The sequence below is a fragment of the Leptonotus elevatus genome, chromosome 6, assembly GCF_054856555.1.
Source record: "Leptonotus elevatus isolate MCC_2025b chromosome 6, RoL_Lele_1.0, whole genome shotgun sequence".
NCBI classification, from domain to species: Eukaryota; Metazoa; Chordata; class Actinopteri; order Syngnathiformes; family Syngnathidae; genus Leptonotus; species Leptonotus elevatus.
In genome coordinates, this window is record NC_141244.1 from 5,026,483 (window position 1) to 5,039,175 (window position 12,693).

General features: G+C 39.6%; 1 long non-coding RNA gene across 1 annotated transcript; it reads left to right on the forward strand.

Moving 5' to 3' along the window:
* The first annotated feature begins 9,817 nt into the window (after positions 1-9,817).
* On the forward strand, positions 9,818-11,109 carry LOC147171857 (uncharacterized). Its single transcript, XR_015095420.1, has 2 exons — positions 9,818-10,000; positions 10,447-11,109. It is a non-coding gene; the product is annotated as an uncharacterized LOC147171857 (long non-coding RNA).
* The last annotated feature ends 1,584 nt before the right edge of the window (positions 11,110-12,693 follow it).

A 12,693-nucleotide genomic window follows, 5' to 3' on the forward strand; every position in this document is an offset into this window, starting at 1 on the left:
GAGAATAACATAAATATATATCTAGAACATAGAGGGACCATTTCATGCGGTTCTTTGTGGGTGTCCTTCCTCCATATCTGCAGTCTACATGATAAGTTGATTCCACCGGATCATAGATGTGGATTCTCCACATCACAACGACGAGATGCTCTAAATTGTGAAGCTCCTGTCCACACGCTGACTGTCAAGTCTGACTTTTACAAAAATGTCTGCCCTCCTCGCTTTTCCATCTTTCTCTGCTTGACGTGCACACTCACAACTGACACCAAGGCACTCTAAAGCAACCGTGCCAGTGGACTATCCAAAGGGATGATACATTTTCGGGATGTGGGCATAGCTATCTGTATCCAGCTTACTGCATGTTGCAATTCCACCAGATAACTTTTAATGTGAATAAAGGCACTTTTAAAGGGGAAGTCAACCTTAAAAATGTCTTGACAATAATTATAATTATATATATTATATCACTAGTCTTAACATGACATTCTGATTAATATTACATTTGTGAAATATGATTTAAGCAGCAAAATCAAGCCGTTTTTATCCATCTCAGGGGGTGGCCATTTTGCGACTTGCTGTCGACAGAAAATTACATCAATGTTGCTCAGGGCTCAGGCACCGACCAATCACAGCTCACCGATTTTCTGAGGCTGAGCTGTGATTGGTTGTTAACTGAGACTTTAACAACATTGATGTCATTTTCAGTCGACTGCTGGTAGCAAAATGGCCGCCCCCTGAGATGGATAAAAAAAACGGCTCGATTTTGCTTCATAACTCATTTTCCACTAACACAATATTAACCAGAATACCATATTTTAGACTAGTATTATATTGTCTTCGATTTTTTATAAGATTTTTTGGGTTGACTTCCATTTTAAGTTTATTAACTTTGTTTTAAACATGTCTAAAAAGTGAAATGGTAAAAAACCAAACAGTTTTATACAATACAGTATCTCCACAATTGAGTAGTTCTCAGTTTTTTACAGCTGTTACCTTAAAAAATAGCTCATGTACTGTATTATAAACAAATCCATGATTTCCCGCTACAGATGTCCATAACTGTGAATGTGTGTTTGTCAATGCAATTAACTGCCAACCAATGCACAGTGCACCCCGTTGGTAAAAAATAAAATAAAAAAATAAAAGATTTGAAGGTCAAATGTATCACAGAAAGATTAAACATACAATGTAATTGTGTAAATAGTCTTCTCACAATACAGCTTAAAGACTTAGAAAAGAAAAGAAAGAAAAGCTACTTTTCTTAGCATGGTACTAGAAATATGTTTATTTCCAGTAATGCAGTGAGAAGATCTGAATTCCTTGTAATGTCATCTGTTCGGAGAGTGTGGTACAGTGATGGGTGACACACACACACACACACACACCCCCACACACACACGGAACACTAAGTTGCTGTGCCTCCCGCAGGCAACGCTCATCACTCTCCCGGGGACAAGTGAGAGGGACGGCATTGAGAACAGGGGTTGGGGGGGGGCTCTCTTTCGCTCTGTTTCTCTGAGTATGATAAATATAGCAATTGTGTTTAGTCGCCATCAATAGAAAACACATCAGCCTGGGGATCATTTCCTTAATGTCTCCGCTATTAGTTTTTGGCTTCCCTTTGGCAGTATTAGCATGCCAGCTATGATATGCTCTGCTTTATGTGTGTGTGTGCATGTGCGTGCATGTGTGTGTGTGTGTGTGTGGGGGGGGGGGGGTGTGTGTGTGTGTGTGTGTGTGTGTGTGTGTGTGTGTGTGTGTGTGTGTGTGTGTGTGTCCTCAAGGCACCAGGTACAACTCTATTAAACTCCATTTGCTTGTTTATTTCCTGCCTGATACTGCACATGCCAGCACATGACTTCAATGTGATGTACAAACTCATGTAAGGTTTTTACAAATGTTTTCATTTGTATTTGTTTGAGAGGTGGAGGGCAGTTGAAGTCACGGTTCAGTTTGAGTTCTTCGCCTCCCTTGGAGTTCTTATGGGGAAGAGGGGAGTGAGGTGGTTAATGTTGTATGGGCCCTGCATGGCTCTCTTACTTTTCCATGTGGCTCTGTATGTGTTTCTTTGATCATGTTAATCCCTGCCTAGCGCCCACCCTCCCTCTTTGGTCGGCATGCCATACACACCTTGCCACACACACCTCAGCAACTGACACAAATTGACAGCCCTCTCTACCACCCACCACTTTCCAACGCACCAAAAAATGCCAAGCGTCCTCGAGGCTACTCCTTCATAGAGAAGCTCCCCCCAACAAAAAAAAGAATCAAACCCACCGAATAGGCAGCTCGTGTGTCCCTCTCAAAGGCTGCAGCACAATATTAAGTACACAAGCTATGATTGAAAAGGGACCTGATTAGTTCACCATTTTAAAGATTTGAATAAATAAAAAAAGTAGGTGTAAGTTTCAATTAAATGCTAAAGGGACTGCCTGCTTTTTATATAGCGCTTTATCGACACCATTAAGGTGCCCAAAGCGCTTTACAAAGCCTCACATTCACCTATTCACACACACATTCATACATCAGTGGTCACTGAGTGGTCACTGAGTGGTCAGTGATCACTGGGAGCAAATCGGGGTTCAGTGTCTTGCTCAAGAACACTTCAACATGGTCACCAGGGGTGACGATCGAATCCACAACCTCACGGATGGGAGATAACCACTCTACACTGCGGAAGACGACGTGTTTAGTGAGTGTTAACTGCAGAATGTAAATGATAAAAAAATTTTTTAAAGTGAATAATTCATCACTAGCTAACGACTCATCTTTGTTGTCAAAACCATTCAGAGTGGAAGATCACTTCACAAACTTAAATCATTCTGCCGCACAATTCACACTGACTTCGGAACGGACACGGAGTGGCTTTGGCTGCCACCCAGCTTGCTACGCACCCAACCTCTTTGACCCCTCCTACAGATGGTGAGGCCATAGGAAGTGGGACCCACGTTGCCTTTTCGGGCTATGCCCGGCCAGGCCCCATGGGTGAATGTCCGGCCACCAGACGCTAGCCTTCGAGCCCCACCTCCAGGCCTGGCTCCAGAGGGGGGCCCCGGTGACCTGCGTCCGGGCAAGGGAAACCACGATCCAATATTTGTACTGGTCATAAGAGGTCAGTGAGCCATGTTTTGTCTATTCCCTCACCTAGGATCTGTTTGCCATGGGTGACCCTGCCAGGGGCATAAAGCCCCAGACAACATAGCTCCTAGGATCATTGGGACACGCAAACCCCTCCACCACGATAAGGCAATGACTCACGGAGGGGTTAACGCAAACTCCACAAATATAACATTAATCAGTATAGATAGTATTTACTGACGTCACAGGATTGCGAGTCCGCCCCTCATGCTAGGCCAACTTTCCAGCGGACTCAGCTGTTTCTATTGTATTTACACAGAATGGTTCTTTGTTTTTGATGAATGTCACTCCCAGCTTCTTCTAAGGTTACTTGTGTAAGCAATACGTATGCGGAAGATTTAGCTCAACACTCCTTGCAGCGGTACACGTTGAAACTTTTAATTCGTGGATTTACAAACATTTGCCGATGTTACTGCCCGGACCGGATTACATGGCAAAATATGCTCTGAGGTAGGATGGCTCCCAAAACACGGACATTCTTGCGTCTTCTGTACTTTCGGCTTTCATTGGTTGCTATGTATATTTATCATTTGTGAATTTGATGAGAAGAATCTCGGGTTATTTTTAAACGTTAGCTAGTTCCCCGACCACGCTAGCTACTAGCGCTAGCATGTTACAACAAAAACAACAACAACATTATTGGTTCATCACTTATTTTCGTACACTTTATTAACAACAATTTCAACTTTTGGTCTCCTGGGAAAGGAAAATAAAAGACCTTAAGGAGGGTATTTGGAGAGATCTCAAAATCGAACATCTTGACCACCAGATCAATTTTTTGTCAGAGCTAGCCACAGCTAGCGGCTCACATATATCACGATCGCATTATGGTAAAATCATTTTTACCATCTTACAATGACACTTACCTTAATCAAAATGGTCAGAACACACTTTGGTAGACTTTGTCGGTGGGAAATCCTTTCGATTTATCTTTGCAATTCCGGACACTTCTTTGTCCGTTCCCATTCGACATTCCATGGTCCCGTGAACGGCACACAATGTGGGGCAAATGACGTCATGTGAATACTATCTATCCTGTGTTTAGGCTAGTGGGGCTGCATAGACCATATTATCGTGAAGACAGTTTTTGGGTTGACTTCCCCTTTAAATTTGTTTTGGATTGGAAGCAGTGCAGGTGAAAAAATCAGCAAGAATTCCTGACACAAGGCTCAAAACCGGGACGGTCCTGGTTAAACCCAAATGTCTGCTCAGAACTGGAAGCAGAATGCTCTAAAATTAATCGCACTTCTAAGATTTTGTTCTATCACTGTCATGTCTTGGTTCACTCGCATGAGTTGCATACAGGCAGGTCTCACTCAGTCAAAGTTGAATGATTGTCCCTTGTGATTGAACAGCGATTAAACCAGGGATAGTCCACCTTATTTTGTCCATAATTAGGTAGCTCGAGTCTCCTTAACAGGATGATCAACATAAGAAAATGGATTGATGGAATTTCAAGTTTAAATCTTCCTCCTGCCATTGGAGAAGTTTTATCGGCCAGTCGCACTCCTGCGTATAGACTGCGAGAAGGTGGCACTTTACCTTATGCCAACACGCCACCCTTCTTGTTTCAATAGCAGATCTTCACTGTCAGCCTGCGCTAACACCTTCCACACGGCTGCCGCAGCCATCTGCTTCATGTCAGCACTGCCACATAGGCCTTGATTCTGTTGCTGTTTTCATCTTGGGAAGATAAACAGTCTGACAGATCAAGTCAAATAAAATGTTTTCATTTGGCTTGTTGAGTTTTTTTTAATCACACCTTGGAATAATATTTAATGATGTTGTGATATTTTAAATGGCAAAGATGGGTCGTGGAGTTATGCAGTCACATGTAGTGGAAATTTTAAAATGTAGTGTATAATTTGTTGCGTATTATTTACACTCACCAGTAGAGATGTAACGATAATGGCAATATCGTGATATCGCGATATTAAAATTGCCACAATATTGTCGTGGTCATTTCACGATATTAAAAGAAGCACATCTTTTAAAAAAAAGTAATTTTGATTTCCATTTGTGTAGTTCTAGTGCCGTATGGTGGTTAGGTTTTTCACAAGGCATGTTTAAAATCCATGCTAATGGTCAGATAAAGGGGAACGTAATATGCTTGTGAACAGAGTCAATATGTGGAAGAACTCAATGTTTGGATATTGTAACATCCCTACTCACAAGTCACATTTGAAAAATTAATCAGTTCAACAATTACAATGAAAAAGAAAGAAAGTGAAATGCTAGATTTGGCTATTCTTAACTAATTATATTAGATATATATTATACTGTTAGATTCCCTTATTTGTCGATTTCATATTCATTTCTATTGCGCAAAAATCTTGAACGCATGTCAGGAATGCAAGCATTCCAAAGACTCTTAGTGAAGATGAATAAACATGTCTTGGTTTTCATTCATAACACTACACTAGCTGTCCGCCCTCATCACTGTGTGAAATGTGTATAAATGAGTACAAACATAAAAATGTGACTTTCCTCTTTCCCTTCTAATCTAAAGTGAGCGAGTGAGGCCTCCACTTTCAGCATGATCTCATTTGCCGTATCGAGTTTTTCTCTTCACTGCTATTGAATGTGATGCTACGTCTGTCCTTTGGAAAAGTGCAGTCCCAAATTTATGGCGCTGCCAATGGGAGGTGTCAGTGTCATTGAGCTGGACGCATATTATTGGCCAATTCCCTCATCCCTAGTGATCTGCTTGACATTTCAGTCCCCTAAAAGTCCCTACATGGGACTTAGCCTTTTGAGTGCAATGTTCTCAGAGAATAAGAATACGTCATTGTGAGGATTTATTCCCAAATTGATCTTAAACACATCTGAGTTTATTATCATTTCCCAGCTACTGTCCAACCAGAGTGCTTTGAAGCAGGCCATAATTGTGGTGAGCTTCCTTCCCATCCAACCTGACTTTTAACCAGCTCGCCTGGTGAACTTAGTTGAGCCCCACATTTGCGAAGTGCAGCCCTAGGTGTCCCCTAGTGGCCCCTGCCTTGCGTAACAAGTATGGGGGGGCCCCTGCGGTAAGTGCTCTCCAGGGACTGTGGCTGTGATCTGACCATCCCCGGGGTCCTGTTAATTTCTTCTCCTCTGTTCACTTGCTCCTTTTCCCCGCACTGCTCTCGTCCACTACTTCATCCAGCCGTCGTTTTCTCTCTCTTCCTGCTCTTTATGTAAGGTATGCTGTCAACAGGGACCTCAGCAGTCTCATTAGAAGCCGGTAGAGGGTGTGAAATTTTGACGGTGACATGCAGTAGATCTACAGATCGGTGTCGTGGTTGGAGAAACAGTCCATGAACCAAAGCCTGCTCTATTTTTTCCCCCAGCACTTCCAACCACTATACAACTGAAAGATTCTTTATGATCCCATAAGCACCCACTCCTACATTCTAAACCAAAGCAGAAGGTAATGTGTTCTATAAATAGCAAGGCAGAAGGTGAATTGGACATTCACACAGTAGTTCACCATCCATCACTGACCTGCAACTTACATCTAAATTTTTATTGTGCATAACCAATCAAATCAAGCAGATGTGTTGATGTAGATAAAAATCTACTTGTACTGTATGTACTCAATAGGTCAAATGAAAGTTGAGCTAATGTTTCTAATGACACGTCGAAGTTCCACATTTTTTTTACCTCTTCGAGTTCTATTTAAAGAATGTTGCACTCAACTAACAGTGACAAGCAGTGTTGGGAATGTTACTTTAAAAAAAAGTAATTAGTTATAGTTACTCATTACTTGCTTAACTAATTTGCTCCCAAAATCATATAAATACATTCTATTTTAATGTTTTAAGTTTTCCAAAGACGTATTTATAAGTTTTTTTACGTTTTGTTTTTTATGCTAGAGCATACAGAAAGAAGGCTTTGATGCAGCCTCTGAACTGAAGAGAATGCTTGAAGCAATGGTAGTTATTACAAAAACAGCCAGCAAGTAGCAGCAGAGTATAAGAGATCAACCAGGGCCATGTTGCAAAAAGCTCTTTCCCACACTGTTTTAAACAGATTTGTGCATTATGATGAAACGTAGCTATATTCTAATACTAATTGCTGCAAAACGGAAACAGATACAAATTTACTTTTTCCTGATGAAAGAAGAGTTTCCAATCTTTCTTTTGGTGGTTTCCATGTTTTTATAGCAATAGAACACAATATTCTTTGGGCCTTGCAAAATCAGTCAAAATAGTTCTGAAACAAAGGGGGTTGCTTGAGTGAAAATGGCTGGGGGTGAATGAGTTTTTAAAAAGTAATTGAATTAGGAATTGAATTACTTCATAATAAAAGTAACTCGTTACCAGGCAAAGTAACTATTTTCACTACTTTAAAAAATGATTATATATTTATTATTATATTATTTATACAAGGAATTCAAATTATGACTAGGCTATATAGGGTGTTTTCATTTATTTTCGTGAATATTTATGTCACACAAATGCCTCACTCCATAATGACATATCAAATAATAATATTATTATTAATAATAATAATAATAATAAGAAGAAGAAGAAGAAGAAGAAGAAGAAGAAGAAAACTTATTCAATTTGGAGTCATGATGTATGTTCTACGACAAGCAGTTGAGGACAGAGGCAATATAATGACTATGAAACAAAAGGTCTTGAGCTGGAATCAACCCATGGCCGTGCAATTACAGGAACATCCAACCGCTGAACCATCAAGATGGACACTTGGACCAAAACTGGGGTTCAACACGACTGCCCCCAAGTGCCTCAACAAAACATTGAGGCACCTTCAAGTTCAAGATAAGATAATCTTCCACTAAGTAGCTCCTCCTGCCCTTTGCCGCATCGCTTTCTACCCTCACCCTGTGGTTGACCTAACATTAAGGATTTGGGTGATGTTAGTGGGTTAAAATTGGAGAGGCCAATGGAAAGGAGGGAAGTGTCCATATCAAGCCGGGCGACTCGGCAGGAGTGATAAGAGCAAATGTGCTGTCAGCGTGGGCGTGGGATGAGCCTTATTGTTCATATTTAGATGGAGCAACAATGGCGAGCTGTCAGGCAACTATAGTTCATAATGTGCTGATGCCGAGCAAGTGTCAGTGTGATCCATGAGTGCTGAGCTGCCTGCATCCTTAAAGCATTCCCTCGCAGGAATGTCACGGGGGAGAGTACAAATGGGACAGCATCTGTCGGACTATAGATACAGTCGATAGATAAGGAATAAGGGGAGAAGAAGTGAGAATGAGGATAAGATGGATGCAAAAAGAACAAAATATAGCCTGAAGTATACAAATACAAAAATAAGTTGATGCTAAAAATGACATTGATGATAACATACGTTTGTTGAGAGACCACTGTCATAATTGTCAGTTGAAATCAAATCCGGTTGAAGTCACTTTTAGATCCAGATGGAGTTTTAGGAATGTACTAGATCCACTGGTAGCTTTCAACAAATTGCGCACAGACTCATGCACAATCTGGGGTGCAAGATGATCTCCAATAGACCCTTCTAGTGTGACGTGACGTTTGTGTGCCGCCCAACACGAATGAATAAGAAATCAATTAGTGAGACGTAGAAAATAGATGAAACCGTTTCTAAATTCACGACAAATGCAATGGTAAACTTCTGCACGGCCTACGGTTGTTCTAATCGGGAAAACAGAGATATGAAAGTGTTATTTCGGCTACTGGCAGTGATTTTAAACCAGGGGAAAAAGACAAAGGAGTTGAGTGAAAGAAGACGAGCACGGTGGCTAGCTAACCTACGACATGCTTTGCACCCTCAAAAAAGACAAAGATATGTTCAGATTACTGTATATAAAGTAGTTTTCTCTTTTTCAAAGTGGGTCATAATTAATATTTTATTGTAAATTCCAGGCAGACGTGACAATGCCATATGAGTAAACTTACCTTGACTTGTGTACCTGGTTGCATATCCATGCTAGTTTTAGTTGGGAATGTCGTCGTTCAACATTAATCTGTCAGTTAATGTGTTTTTCAGAAATCAGATACACAAAACATGTACCCAATGTTGGAAAATTCAACTTTTATTTATAATTACAAATTTCATAGAACAATTTGTGTAGGTATTGCAAACATTTTCACATGATAATCATAACACTATCAAAGTTTACTTTGAAAAGTCGTGATTTATTTATTTTTTATCGGCGTGTTTGTTTGCAGTTAGCACTCTAAGATAGCTTGAAAGGCTTCGACGTACAGCAAGACGAGTTTATCCGGACACAAACGATTTAATGAATGATTTTTTATATGGAGGTAAATATGGTGCAAAACTAACTTGTAAAAAAAAATTGTACCTGTAGAAAAAAGTCAAAATTTGTATCTGTAAAAGTCGTGATTTGAACCTGTAAAAAAAATGTGTGCCTGTAAAAAAATGTTTTTATCTGTAAAATAAATTTAAATTTGTATCTGTAAAAGTTGTGATTTGTACCTGTAGAAATGACAACTTGTAGTCAAAGAAGTCGCCACTAGGAGTCACAAGTGGTTTTTCTGCTGCTGTCCAGTCACGTGAGTTTTGCACCATATATTACGCTACAAAAGGTGCAAAACTGATTCGTACTTGTAGAGCGCTGTGATTTGTACTCATAGAAGAAGAGCGCGGGCTCTGGAGGATTTGGGCGGGCTAAAGCTCAATCTCATTGGTTGAGCGAACGACCGTGGGTTGAACTCAAATGACGCCCATGCACAAGTCCGCAATTCTAAACAAACAGAGTAGCCACACCAGTTTACGCGTCATTTTGGAAGAAGAGGACGTCCCAGGCGTGAACATTTCAACATGGTTCAATATACAAACACCGTGTGGAACAGCTTAAACGTTGGGTGACATGCAGAGCACTCCAAGTGGGCAGAAAGAAAGAAGTTTTAGTATGAAGGTAAGATTTATTGTACGAACATAGCTCGTAATCCGGTGCTAGCTAGCTAGCTCATCTCATGTTGTTGTCACGGAAACTGAACACATTGAAGTCACGATTTTTATTTCAAGATTTGAAGCCTACCAGTGTAAACACACGATCAATAGCTTGTACATGTAAAAAAAAATATCTAAAAAAAATACCTCATAAACTGCTGCTTAGTGCTTAGATGTGAAAATTACTATAGAGCTACAGAACCCTATTGAATGTTTTACAAGATAACCTAAACCTATAACCAAAAGTGGACAGTACTCAGCTACTTGTATTTGACTAACATTATATTTAAGCATCTGTACTCTTACTATCATAATAAAATGAAAACAAAACGTTTTTAACTAGGTCAAATGTTAGTTTATTTATTTTTAATTAAATGAGAATCTCATAAGTTTCAAAATCTTGCTCAAAAGGTGGAGACAACTGCTGGAGACACTGCTGAAGCATCAGTGAAAAGGATGACCCACTCCATCAGCAAGCAGCCAAGAGACAGGAGATGACACCTGCGTGGTATTCCATCAAGCCGGATTATGGAAAATTATTTTGCAGATCTTCTGCTGATGTGAATGTAGCAGGCTGTGGTCCCCTCCCCCACCTGTGGCAGTGGTCAGTCTTTTTTTCTGGTGGCTACAATAATGGGCAACATATATTTACAGCTCAACACCTATTTAGTCTTATTTTTTATATATATTGTTATAGGCTACTTGCCGACTTGTTGCCATGGTCGCTTTTGGCTACTGTTAAGATGTAACAGTGAAGAATGAATATGTAGGTCAATTCGAAGTGCTTTACATTAAATCAATAATTAATAACACGATTAATGTGAAATACACATCTAACATGAAACAATTATAACTTATATATTTAGTCTGTCTGCTTTTTTTTTTTTTTGCCAATGATATTTCCCTCGTCTTAGTGATAGCAGCAGTATTGCCTTTTTTGGTGAGTCTTGAATTCCTCATACAGCTCCATCAATAACTTTTGTTCTGTTTGTGAGAAGAATACTGTTCTCGTCTTGGATGGATGCAGAAACGGCTCTTCTGGACATCAAATAAAACATTTCAAATGATGCACAATCTTGTTTATTGAATGATACATGTTGTTATTTGATCTGACTATTTCAAATAACTCTCAATATGGATTAAATTGTACTCCTGCAACATTTCAAACTCAAAATTGGAAGACATTTAGAAAGCATAATTTCTTCACTTTCCCAAAGGTGTTTGCAGTGAAATTCTCTCAGAACAGTAACCAGTGTATCAAGGATTCTCATTTGTTGGACTTCACAGCCACTTTGAAGCAGGTTTGATGTCACACCATGTGCCACCGTCTAGAGATGGATCAAGAAGTAGCGTTGATTGACTGCATGCTGGCATCTGTGCGAATAGAATGGTTGGGTCAGCATATTCATACAATAAAAAATAAGCATAGCTTCCTAGCTGGGTCATTATCAAAACACAGCCACTGACATTATACGTAATCAGTTAAATAATTAGCTTTATCTTGTTAGCCAGAAAAAAAACGAAGATTTTGTCACATCTTAATATCAGAAATAGTGGTAATACTGATAGACACAGACATTGTTTATAAACATTTCTATTTGCATTATTTTCATTTGGTTTCAGTGTTGAAAGCAAATGTGTATATTTAAAAGTGTAAGAGCCTTTTATTTTAACTGTTTGCAAAGCATACATTGCAAAAATACTGACATTTATCTATAAATTGTAATATTTAAAATAAAATGATTAAATACAGAGGATAAAGGGTTGAGGTTAAAATACCTGTAGCGGCTTAAAGATCCACTCGCAGTAAAAACGTTTTGTTTTCATTTTATTATGATAGTAAGAGTACAGATGCTTAAATATAATGTTAGTCAAATACAAGTGGCTGAGTACTGTTCACTTTTGGTTATAGGTTTAGGTTATCTTGTAAAACATTAAATAGGGTTCTGTAGCCCTATAGTAATTTTCACATCTAAGCACCAAGCAGCAGTTTATGAGGTATTTTTTTTAGATTCTTTTTTTTACAGGTACAAGCTATTGATCGTATGTTTACACTTGCAGGCTTCAAATCTTGAAATAAAAATTGTGACTTCAATGTGTTCAGTTTCCGTGATAACAACATGAGATGAGCTAGCTAGCTAGCACCGGATTACGAGCTATGTTCGTACAATAAATCTTACCTTCATACTAAAACTTCTTTTTTTCTGCCCACTTGGAGTGCTCTGCATGTCAACCAACGTTTAAGCTGTTCCACACAGTGTTTGTTTATTGAACCATGTTGAAATGTTCACGCCTGGGACGTCCTCTTCTTCCAAAATGACGCGTAAACTGGTGTGGCTACTCTGTTTGTTTAGAATTGCGGACTTGTGCATGGGCGTCATTTGAGTTCAACCCACGGTCGTTCGCTCAACCAATGAGGTTGAGCTTTAGCCCGCCCAAATCCTCCAGAGCCCGCGCTCTTCTTCTACAAGTACAAATCACAGCGCTCTACAAGTACGAATCAGTTTTGCACCTTTTGTAGCGAGATATATGGTGCAAAACTCACATGACTGGACAGCAGCAGAAAAACCACTTGTGACTCCTAGTGGCGACTTCTTTGACTACAAGTTGTCATTTCTACAGGTACAAATCACAACGTTTACAGATACAAATTTACAC